Source organism: Medicago sativa, chromosome 5 (genome assembly GCF_051527215.1).
Source record: "Medicago sativa cultivar Bolivia chromosome 5, Bolivia_mono, whole genome shotgun sequence".
Classification (NCBI taxonomy): Eukaryota; Viridiplantae; Streptophyta; class Magnoliopsida; order Fabales; family Fabaceae; genus Medicago; species Medicago sativa.
The window spans coordinates 14,769,236-14,780,511 of NC_140753.1; the positions used below are offsets into that span (position 1 = coordinate 14,769,236).

General features: G+C 32.1%; 1 pseudogene across 1 annotated transcript; it reads right to left on the reverse strand.

The window, feature by feature from the left end:
* Window positions 1-6,448: 6,448 nt before the first annotated feature.
* Window positions 6,449-8,464, reverse strand: LOC146920385 (2-oxoglutarate-dependent dioxygenase DAO-like; annotated as a pseudogene). Its single transcript, XR_015011750.1, has 2 exons — window positions 8,147-8,464; window positions 6,449-6,799 (listed from the first exon to the last, which is right to left on the reverse strand). The product of XR_015011750.1 is annotated as a 2-oxoglutarate-dependent dioxygenase DAO-like (transcript).
* Between the last annotated feature and the right edge of the window lie 2,812 nt (window positions 8,465-11,276).

Genomic DNA, 11,276 nt, shown 5'->3' on the forward strand with positions numbered 1-11,276 from the left:
TATTAAGCTATCTTTAGTATAAAAAAATTGTTAAGATATTTATTGTATTGAATAGAATGTAATGAAAATATAAACTAAAATATATATTCTTTTTTAGGAATATATATAATAATGGTCAATTGTATTGAATAGAATGTAATGAAAATATAAACTAAAATATATATGCATTTTTAGGAATATATATAATAATGGTCAGCTTTGTCAAAAAAAATAAAATAATGGTCAACTATATATTCACAACTTTCTTTGTTAAGCTATTTAATGTGGAATAATGAAATGGAAATATAATATTTTTTGGACTATATATACACATAAATTATTTTTTTGTTTTTAGACTATACACATAAATTAAAGTAAAGTAAAATGGAAAAATGTTCCACATCAAACTTTAAAAAGGAATAAAATCAAAGAAAAATAATGTTTTATTAGAATATATTTTTTTGAGAGAATTTTATTAGAATATATATATATATATATATATATATATATATATATATATATATATATATATATAGGGCATATCAAATGAGAGGAGTGTTCTTGTCAAAAAAAAATGAGAGGAGTGTTTAATATGAGAGGGTTGAATAATGGCCCTTAGATTAATCCTTATTGGTGGTACTTAATTTTGTTAACCGCAGCCAATGATTCAACACCCTTCCTCTCAGTTGTGTCTTTTCCGCTCTTCTTCGTTGCCAAAAGAAAATTGTTTCTGAGTACTCTTAGTCTTTGTTTGCGAGTTTTGAGGGGAAGGAAAGGAAAGGCTAGGGAGGGGAAGGGAAGGAAAGGGAGGGAAGGAAGAAAGGAGAGAAAACCTTCCCCTTGTTTGGGAGTTAAAGAAACCAACAAGGAAAGGAGATGAAAGGCTTATCTGATAATTTTACTATTTTACCATTTTTTCTCTTAAAATCAATACATTATGTTATACGTTGTAATTTATCTTGTAAATTATAATTGGAATTTTGAATTATTATGAGGAAAAAATTGTCAATTTGTATGTTTAACCCCCAAAACCCCCAATTTGGGGGGAGGGTTTCTTTTTTGACAAGGAATACTTCCAATTGACACATGGAAATTACTTTAAAGCCCCTTGCGGTAGTTAACTACCGCTGGGAAACACGCCGGTAGTTAACTACCGCTGAGTGCCAGTGGTTGTTAACAACCGCTGAAAAACACCTTTTTCTGTCTTCTCCTCTTATTCTTGGTAGTGTGTCTTCTTCCTCACAAACACCTTTTTCTCTCTTCTCCTCTTCTGTCTTCTCCTCTTTCTGTCTTCTCCTCTTATTCTTGTTAACAACCAATCTTATTCTTGTTAACAGCAATGAAAGCAATGACAATTACACATAACAACTTATCAAAATAAATCCTAACTCCCCAATTTATTTCCTTCAGAACCAAAATCAAAATAATTATCCTATACAATTTTATTTCTCTTCTTGTTTGTTGTCTTGGCTGATGCAAATTTTAGAAAATACAATGAAGCTTGTTGTGGTGGTTTTCCATATCCCAATTTGTTCTTGTTGTTTTGATGTTCCAGATCTCAACTTTGAGGAAGAAAAAATTGGTGAAGATGAATGATTTGTTTGAAGAACACAAATGAATGAATGAATTAATGAAGATGAATAGTTTGTTTCAGATTAAATTCTTTTATATTCATTTCTCTATTTTAATTCAAGAACATTTTTGAAAGAAAAATGAATTGAGAGCTGAAGATGTTACTTCCATCATGACATGATAAACAAATTGATGCAAAAATAAATTGTAATTGATTAATAGATAAACAAGTGATAACAGAAAATGGTTGGGATGGAAGGGAGAATAGAGATGGAAGGGATGAGAGAGAACAGAGATGGAAGAGAACAGAAAATGAATTCAGCGGAACAGAAAATGAATTCAGCGGCAGTTAACTACCGTTGGGTCCTCAACGGTAGTTAACTACCGCCGGGTCCTCAACGGTAGTTAACTAACGCTGGGGGCATTAAGGTCATTTTCATGTGTCAATAGGAAACTTTCATTGTCGGAAAAGCAATTCTCATTTGGGGGAACTTTAAACTTGGACAAATGAAGCCCTTCAAAACCCCCCAAAACATTTCCCTTGTTTTTTTAAAACTCCCAAACAAAGGTTTACCTCTCCATAAGCCTATCATTTCCCTCCCCTCCCCTCCAAAACCCAACTCGCAAACAAAGCCTTACAATTCTCTTACTTCAAATTTAACATTTTTTGTTTTTGGACACAACTATTTCTTTAAATCAACTCTAAATTTTCTGTTAAAAAAAAGTCACGCTTTTAATTAAACAATGAAAGAGGGATAATAGAATCTTTTTTAACTGTAAAATTCAGCATGCATCATCAAAAATTCATGGTTGCCTGCCAGATCTGGAATTGAAGGAAAAAAAAAAGGGTATTTTCTTTAATTGAGAATCCATGGCTGCCAAACTGAATTTGAAGAAACATGAAGATGAAGAGGCATTTAGACAACTTGGGTGTTTGAAAATTACAATTTGCCAGTTAGAATAGGAATGATATTAATCATAAATCCATTTGATTTGTCAAACATTGCAAAAATTAACCAAATGTTTTATGATGATGAATATTTGAAACTAGAACAAGCCCAGAATATACCAGAGAGAAAACGAAGGTTGAAGGGATAACGCGTGGGTCGTCTCGTCTGACATTCACCTAAAAAAGGATTGTGTGTGTGTGACTATAGAGCACATGAATTTGTAGTGACTAATTTAATGATGACCGTTGATCTGAATCCATTGGTTATTAATGGTTCCTCTCATCTCTCATTTTAAAACTCCTCTCATTTGATACACCCTATATGTGTGTGTGTGTGTGTGTGTGTGTGTGTGTGTGTGTGTGTAAGTATGACGATAGCGGAGGGAAATAAATGACGACGGAACTGGTGGTGGAAGGTTGGAGTCATCAGAACTGGTGGTGGAAGGTGAAGGGAAGAAGAGTCACATGCAAGAATGGAGAATAAAAAGCGTTCACGTTGAAGGAAAATGTGAGAATTGACACACTCACATAACCCATCTTTTAATCTCAATCCTTCCTTATTAATCTAATGGATACAATTTATTCCTACCATTCTCACATACAAATGTCATTCTCACTTGATATGTCACACACACACACACACACACACACACACACACACACACATAATTAATTAAATATGAATTCATTACGTGAAAACCATAAAGTTGTTTCAATACTATTGAGAGAGAAAATAGGCAATCTACTACCGATATAATAAAACTGAAGAGATCAATGGACGAAATTAAACATATATGATCCTTGAAGAAGGAAATAAACTAGAGTGATATCGATGACAAGACAATTTTTAAAGAGCTAGGCGACCATCCATCAAAAGATTCTTATTCTTCCACTCAAATAGCATTTCTTAATACGATCACGCAAAGGGTAACAAAGCACAACCAATGAAGGTTACCTCTAATAGGAAGACCAAGATACATAAAAAGAATATGGTCAATTTTGCAATTAATAACACTAGAGGCTTTTGTGAACCAAAAATCAACCACATTCACAACAACCAAACAAACACTTATAAAAATTAACCTTTAGCCCATAAATAATCTCAAACATGATAAGGTTAATGTTCTCCCAACTTTTTCTCAAAATAAAAGTATCATGAACAAATTGTAAATGAAAAATATGCAGGTTTGCTGAATGACAAAACTTATACCTAGTGAACAAACCAGACTCATCTAAAGCATTCAACATAACAGTTAACCCTTCACCTGTAATAAGAAACATAAATGGATAAAGAGGATTGCCTTTCCACAAACACGTTCCCATTTTAAACTCATCTCAGTCGGACTACCGTTAATCAGAACCAACACTGACATTTGAAATGACACATTCCATTATCCATCTTTACCACACAACTGGTAAATTCATCTTCCCTGTCACTGCATCAGATACTCCCACTCCACTGAATCATACACCATCTCAAAATCAACAAAGAACATATATTATTTATTCTCTAAACTATATAAATATAATTAGTGCATAAATTATTTTTTGTGCATCAAGCTAATCCTTGAACTATCATTATTTCTCTTATTTTTGAACTACTTATATTGTTATAGTTCATAGACTAAGAGAAAAGTTAAAATAATGAAGAAGAAAATAGAGATAAAAATGGAGATATTATTCTATTCTTATGTGTGAACTTTTTTTTTTGGACAGAATGTGTAAACTTGTGTATGAACCCGATCTATTTATAAGATCTACTAGTGTGTTAACCCGTGCAATGCACGGGTGATAGACTATATTTTCTTAATCTTAAATTGTTTTATTTTTTTTAATTATCAATGAAAATTATTTATCCCGTGAATTTTTAAATATTCCCGTATTTTTTGTTAAAAATAATGTTAGTATTTTTTTGCCGCAATGATGACAAATATGTGTCACATGTATTTATGTTTATAGTGGTAAATATATGGCCCGTGTTTTTACGTATAAATGAAAAATATATTTATGGGTTTCAGTTCATCGTCGATGAAGCGCCACAACGGCTGTCCTTTTAGAGTCTTGGTGTGTGTTGATTCTATTGTGGTCATTGGTTTCGTTCAACGATGTCGTTGTCTTGTAGAGCTATGGTGTTGACGCGATTATGAGTTAGTCTCGGTCTGGTTTTTGCTATTTTTTTCATTTTTGTTTATTTGTGTTTGTTTTTGTTTTGTTTCGTGGAAATGAAGATGGTTAGTGACTTTGTTTCGGCTCTGTGATTTTGTCTGAAAATCATGAATCTCGTTTTCTGGATTGAAGGTATGGGTTCTTTAGTTTTGACGTTGTTATGTTGGATGCATGTTTGGATTCAACATAACTGGTTTTATCCTGATGTTGGTCGAAATGGCTAGGTGCGTAGATGCTCCGTGTTGACGGTAGTACTCATTCATCATACCTAAAATATTGTATCCGTCGTGGTTGCTTCTTGCATCGTTGGTGGACAGTGGTCGATTTATGTCGTTTGTTCATCCCTTGATCTGGACTGCGACTGAAGTTTCAAGACCACTGCGACTTTGTGGATTCGGTTCGTAATTGATTGTTTTGACTCAAAAGGGCATTTATGGTCTTCTGATACTTTGAAGATAATTGTTGGAACTTGGGTCGTTTCTGTGTTGGCAGACAATCGTTGGATTGTCGCGCCCCTACGGAGGTTCGCTAATTTGTACGTGGTAATGGTTGTTTAGGTCTGTTCTTTTTTATTACCATTTTTGTACTGAATAGTTGGGTTCTGCTTTTGTGGTTTACTGGGTCAGGTCGTTGGCCCCCAACCCAAGTCTTATATTTCCTTCTCTTGATAAAAACTTGTCCTGTATATTTTTCTATTTATCTGGTTTTTGGTAAACACAATGACAAACATATAGTTTTATTGAAAAATAATAGTAGTCTCTTGTTTATTTCAAAGATATTTATTATAATAGAAAAATGCTTTCCCTCGATGTTTTTTTTTTTATTTTTTATATTTAACAGTAATGATATTTATCTCTTATTTTTTAGTTTCTTATTTTGACAAAAAAAATTCATATGCAAGAAGCAATGTAGTCATTTGAGATTGTAATTTTTCAATCAATGCAAAATATATCTTATAAATAAAAAAAAATCTATTTTTGCAGATTTGAAATTTTATAATTCTAGTTTTTTAATTTTGAAATTATGTCATTTTATATAATTATTTATTTAGATTATTTTTCAAAATTTTGTTGTTGAAGATTTTTGTTTGATTGTTGGTTATAATTTGTTACTTTAGTATGTCATAAATGGTGTCATTAAAAAAAATGTTTGTCTTAAATGGTGTAATTGGACTATGACTTTTATGCTTCAACCTTACATTGCCACATGTAACTTTTCTTTTAAATTTGATTTGGATATGCCATGTGTATTGTTCATTTTAAACATTCTCAAATGTATGTATAGAGGATTTATAATGAGCTACAATAAACCACAAAAGCCGCATTATCGTATATATATATTAACAATCACGGTACCACACCAACAAATGCTTTTTTTCTTTTCTTTATGGTGAACACCAACCAACGAATGCTTTCTAATATCTTTGTTCTATGTACTATGATGTAGCTCATGGGCATGCATGTATTTATATTATTCATAGAAGTATGCATAATGTGGTTGTTTTTTTATTGACAGATGGTAATTGCTACAATTTTAATAGTGGAGAAATTCCATGACTCGTAACTTTTTTTATTACTTCTGGGTGTCCTCCAAACTCCGTTGTTAATTGTAAACATAACATTTTCCCTAAAAAAAAAAAAAACATAACATTTGAACTTATTAATATTATTTTTATTATTAAAAGTATCCTGATAACCATTCCCTCATATATGAGTTAGTTAGCACTTGGCCACTAGCAATATAACCATTCTCCTTTATTGACAAAAGTTATTTTCCTAAGGATTTAGACACCAATGTTTATTTTAATTAACTGGCAAACAGAGAAAGGGACATCCATAAAAGTTTCTGAAAAGAGGGGCATTTTCAAATCACTGGACCAAACGCAATAGCTCAAGGATTTCACCAGTCTGCAGATATTTATCACCACCCTTATTTATGGAATCTCTGAGAGTCTTATACTCGTCATATGTAAAAGGTTGATAAAGACGTGGGTGATCAAGGTCCATCAACTCCTTTGGAGTCTCAACATTTCCCTTCCTGTCCCAGCATAAATGTAGCAATTGAATAATGTGTAGTAGCTTCCTTGCATTGTACGCGGTGCTTCACATTGCAAAACCTTCCATTGCTCCATACCTGCATTCATTTCATATATTAAGGTCTTGCATGAAGCAAACAGTTTGCAAATACCATAAGTCAGGTTTTGCTTTTTTGTTTCAATTTTTATAGCTTAACTAAGCTAAAGCACAAGGGAAGGTCACTAATCACTCATTGAACTATTTAGTTTCAGAACTTTGACACTTTCTTTTTTCCCCCTTTTTTGGTTTCTCATTGATAGCTCTAATATAAGAATGTTTTTAGTGTTTTTTTTATGTGAACATACCGCATTGTTTGCAGTGCAGTAAGAATCGATTTTAAGCTAAAAAACTATCTAATCCTAAAATAAAATTATATGTGGTTCAGTTTGGTTTGGACAACTCATAAAAAAAACATGGTTTAATCCAATTCAATTTAATAGGGTTTAATTTAGACCAATTTTAGGATGTCCAAATTACAATTATAAAACTCCTATTAATATTATAAATACACAATAAGGTAGTATGTTTTATGCAAAATATAACATATAATTAATAAACTAAAAATTAACATTACGAAATGGCAGTGATCGATTATGTTTGAAACATATGAAATAATAAAAAAATAAGATTAAATTTTACTAATAAGTATCATTAAAAAATAAATAAAAACCAACAAAAAAATTATTCCTTAAAAAAACATAAGTATTAATACATATGTATGCAGTTTAGTTCGGTTTGGTTTTGAAAAATGAATTTGAAATCTGATTCGATCCAAGCGGTTTTACAAGTCCAGACGCATCCAATAATATTCAGTTTTGTATGGTTTTCTATTTTTTGAAATCTTATTAGGCACCAAACGTGACCATTTCCAGTCGGACTTCAAACTTGGTTCACCACTTTGTGGGAGTTTGGTCCCTTTCGCAAAACTCAATCATGTTGGTATGAGTTCTCTCTTGTTTTATTTATCAAGTAAATAAAAAAAATAAAAATAGTTTGTCACTATTTTCCACATTGAATAGAGATAAGACCCAACATCAATTGATAAAGATTGACATTTCTCATCTTACAAACATTTTTTTTGTAAGAATTAGTTAGATTCAATATAAAAAATATACTATGATTTTAGAGCATATCAATCGAGTCACCCACCATATATTCATGCATCAAATTGTTTGTTTTATAAGTTTGAATCATACTCAATATAAAACCTCAATTGTCTATATATAATTGTAGAGGATAAATAAGGCTCTCTAAAAAATCCAATTGTCTCTAATATTTTTTTCAATCTATATAATATTATAGACTAATGACATGGTAGAACTAAACATTAGAGACTAGTTAGTATTTTCATTTAGCTGCAACTTTAGCAACAAAATTAGTGAATTACTTTGTACTTAGTACTTACTCGAGCAATATCTCCAAGATTGGCAAGAAGGGTTCCATGAAATGGTGGGACCGAGACAAATGAGCCAGAACTGTCCATCACTTCAAGACCACCAACATTTTCATCATCTTGAAGAATTGTTAAGAACCCTGAATCTGTGTGCACTGAACCTCCAAGGGAACCTATTGATTCTGAAGTGAAGTGATATTTGTTAATTCTGTACTGACAAGGCCAATCCTCGAAATCAACATCCAATATGCCTAGTGCCTACTGATTCAGCAATCTTTTGTCCTATTTTTACAGCCACGTCATGTATTGCTTTGCCATATGTCTCCATTATTTTCCTTGTAATCAAAGAAAATCAACCGTTCACACTCTAAGAAAATTGCGAGGATTAAAAGCAAAGATGATATATTTTCATAAATTGAAAATGTATTTAAACTTATAAAATATGGGTGTGCGTGTCTGTATATATTTATATATATATCGACAAAAATAAATGATATTCATTCATTCAAATTGATAGAGTACGTCGATACAATACAAATTTAAAGTCGATAAAAACAAAAAGGATGAATATGGGAAAAAACTTACAACATCCATATTAATATCATAAAACGACGATGTACATATGCCTACATATATGACTAAAGTTTTCAAAATATCATGTCTCTAAATCTGCAATGTTGACAACGTCAAAGTCATTGAGTGGATCTGAATTAAATCAAGGCTATTATTTCAACCAAAATCAATTAAACAGGGCACTAAGACGGAAAATAAAAAACACATCGCATAAAAACAAAAAATCAAAACAAGCAACGATGAGATCACAAAAACATATGTGGAGAGAGAGAGAGAGAGAGAGATTGGAGGGGTACCGGTCCTCTTCCATATGTCAAGAACAAGAAGAAAAAAATGATGACAGGTAGAGTTTAACTATCAGAGAGAGCTATAAAGTTGTTTCAATACTATTAAAAGAAAAAATAGCTAATTTAAAAATATAAAGTTATAAACACACACGTTAACATTAATAAGTTTCCCTCAAAAAAAAAAAAGTTAACATTAATAAGTTCAATTTGTCACATGTCATTTCGTGATTTATTATTTCTTTTTGATAACTCGTCTATAATTCCCTCAAAAAAAGATAACTCGTCGATAATTAGAATCTTGTTCTCAATGGGCGCCTTAATATATCCCCATGATTTAGACCATTAGGCCTTTGTCAGACTGCTTTCTTTTTTTTTTGGACAAATGTGAGACTGCTTTCTGAGTTAGCAGCCTGACACATTTGGTTCATTTTGTGATTTATTCTACAAATAGAAAATAATCTATTTATTTATTGAAAGAGGGATAAATTACATATTTATAATTGCAATGAAGACAATAAGGAATAATATCATTAGTTAAAACAAATTTGGGTGGAATCATTTTTTGTTAGAGTTTACTTATATTCCTGTCGGGTTTTAAACTATCAAGGTCCCTTTCCCTTGAGAATCGAAGGATTAACACACGCAAAAAGTCAAAACAAATCTCGAGTAGTATCACGTTAAGTGCATCTAGACAGATTTTCTCAAAGACATATTTAATACTACCTCCGTCCCTAATTATAAGACCCTTTTAAGAATTTTTTTTGTCCCTTTTTATAAGACCCCTTTGCTATTTCCAACTACATTAATTATTTCTTTACATACATGCCCCTATTTATTATACATCTTTTTCTTCAATCAACAATAAATAACATGTTGAAAACATAAACCAACCCTCTCTCTTAAAGGATAAAATTGTAAAAACAATAGTAATTACAAACACATTTAATACAAATATCCACTATCTTAATTCCCGTTATTTTTTCAAAAGGGCCCTATAATTAGGGACGGAGGTAGTACGTGCTATGTATATTTTCGGAAAAAAAATAATAATCATAATAAATATGATGCCCAGTTAAAATTACCCAACGATTCTGATGTAACCTTTTGTGAGGATGGTGCGATCACGATCTTTCTGTCGTGACAATGCCTCTTTAAACCCCTTTTTAAGGGTTGTTAAAGTTGTCGCGATTTTTCACTGATGGTTTCTGGTTTCCTCGTTGTCGCCTATGTTGTCGTTGTTATCTGGCTTCTCTGACGGATTGACAGTGATGAGGGTTGTGAGTTACTCGTTGTTCAGTACTCCAAATTTCGATCTGTGGGTTGCAAGTTACGTGGTGACCTTCAGATTGGCTTCAGACTATGTTGCTCATAAAGGCAGTTGATGCATTTTGATATCTTGTTTCGATGTAGTGGGTTCTTGGTGTGTGGATTTGTTTTCTTGTCGGCAGTCGAGGTCATCCGCCGGTTATCAAAATTTGGGTTTAGTGCTCACGAAAGTTCACACACCACTTTTTTTTTTCAATTTGGTTTTGCTCTCGTACGCGATTTTGCTGGATTGTGCATATGGTGCATGGTTGTTTGTTTTGGATTCGGATTTACTTGTCTCGTTGTGGTTTCTTTACCCTTTGGGTTGATCTGTATTACCTTTTTAGATGTTTATTTTTCACTTTCATTAGGTCGAGTTTTACATCTCTAATCTTTTGTAATCTTCCTTTTATTTTAACTTACCCCATTCTTCTAATAAAAACGTAATTCATGGGTTACCAAAAATATATATGCAATTTTTTTGACAAAAACAAAACGATATTTATTCATTCGAATTAATTCTCCAATAAGTCGGACCTAGTTTTCTCTCTCTACGTTCTCCCTCCCATTTTCTTCCTTGAGGGAGTGGTTTTGGGTCAATTTTTTTTATTTGAAATCACCCCTTTTCATATTTTTCTCCCCGTTTTAATCTAAATAAGTGATTTTCACATATATCTAGATTTATTTTTTCGTCGTCCGAGTGTGACATTGTGTTCTTCATCGTCTTGTGTCGTATTGTTTGATTTCTCATCTTGGTGCGGTGTTCGTTTGGTTCTTAACGAAAGACCAGCTTCAGACAATTATAGATTCAAATAATGGTTTGAGCATCAACGTTGCAGATCTATATGCATAAGTATTCGATCACTGGGAGAGCGAGAGAAAAACCTCATGTGAGGCCACCACCAACGATGACATAGTTTTATTTTGTGGGTGGCCATTTTTTTTAAGTAAATGTGGGCGGCCAATTTATTTAGGGT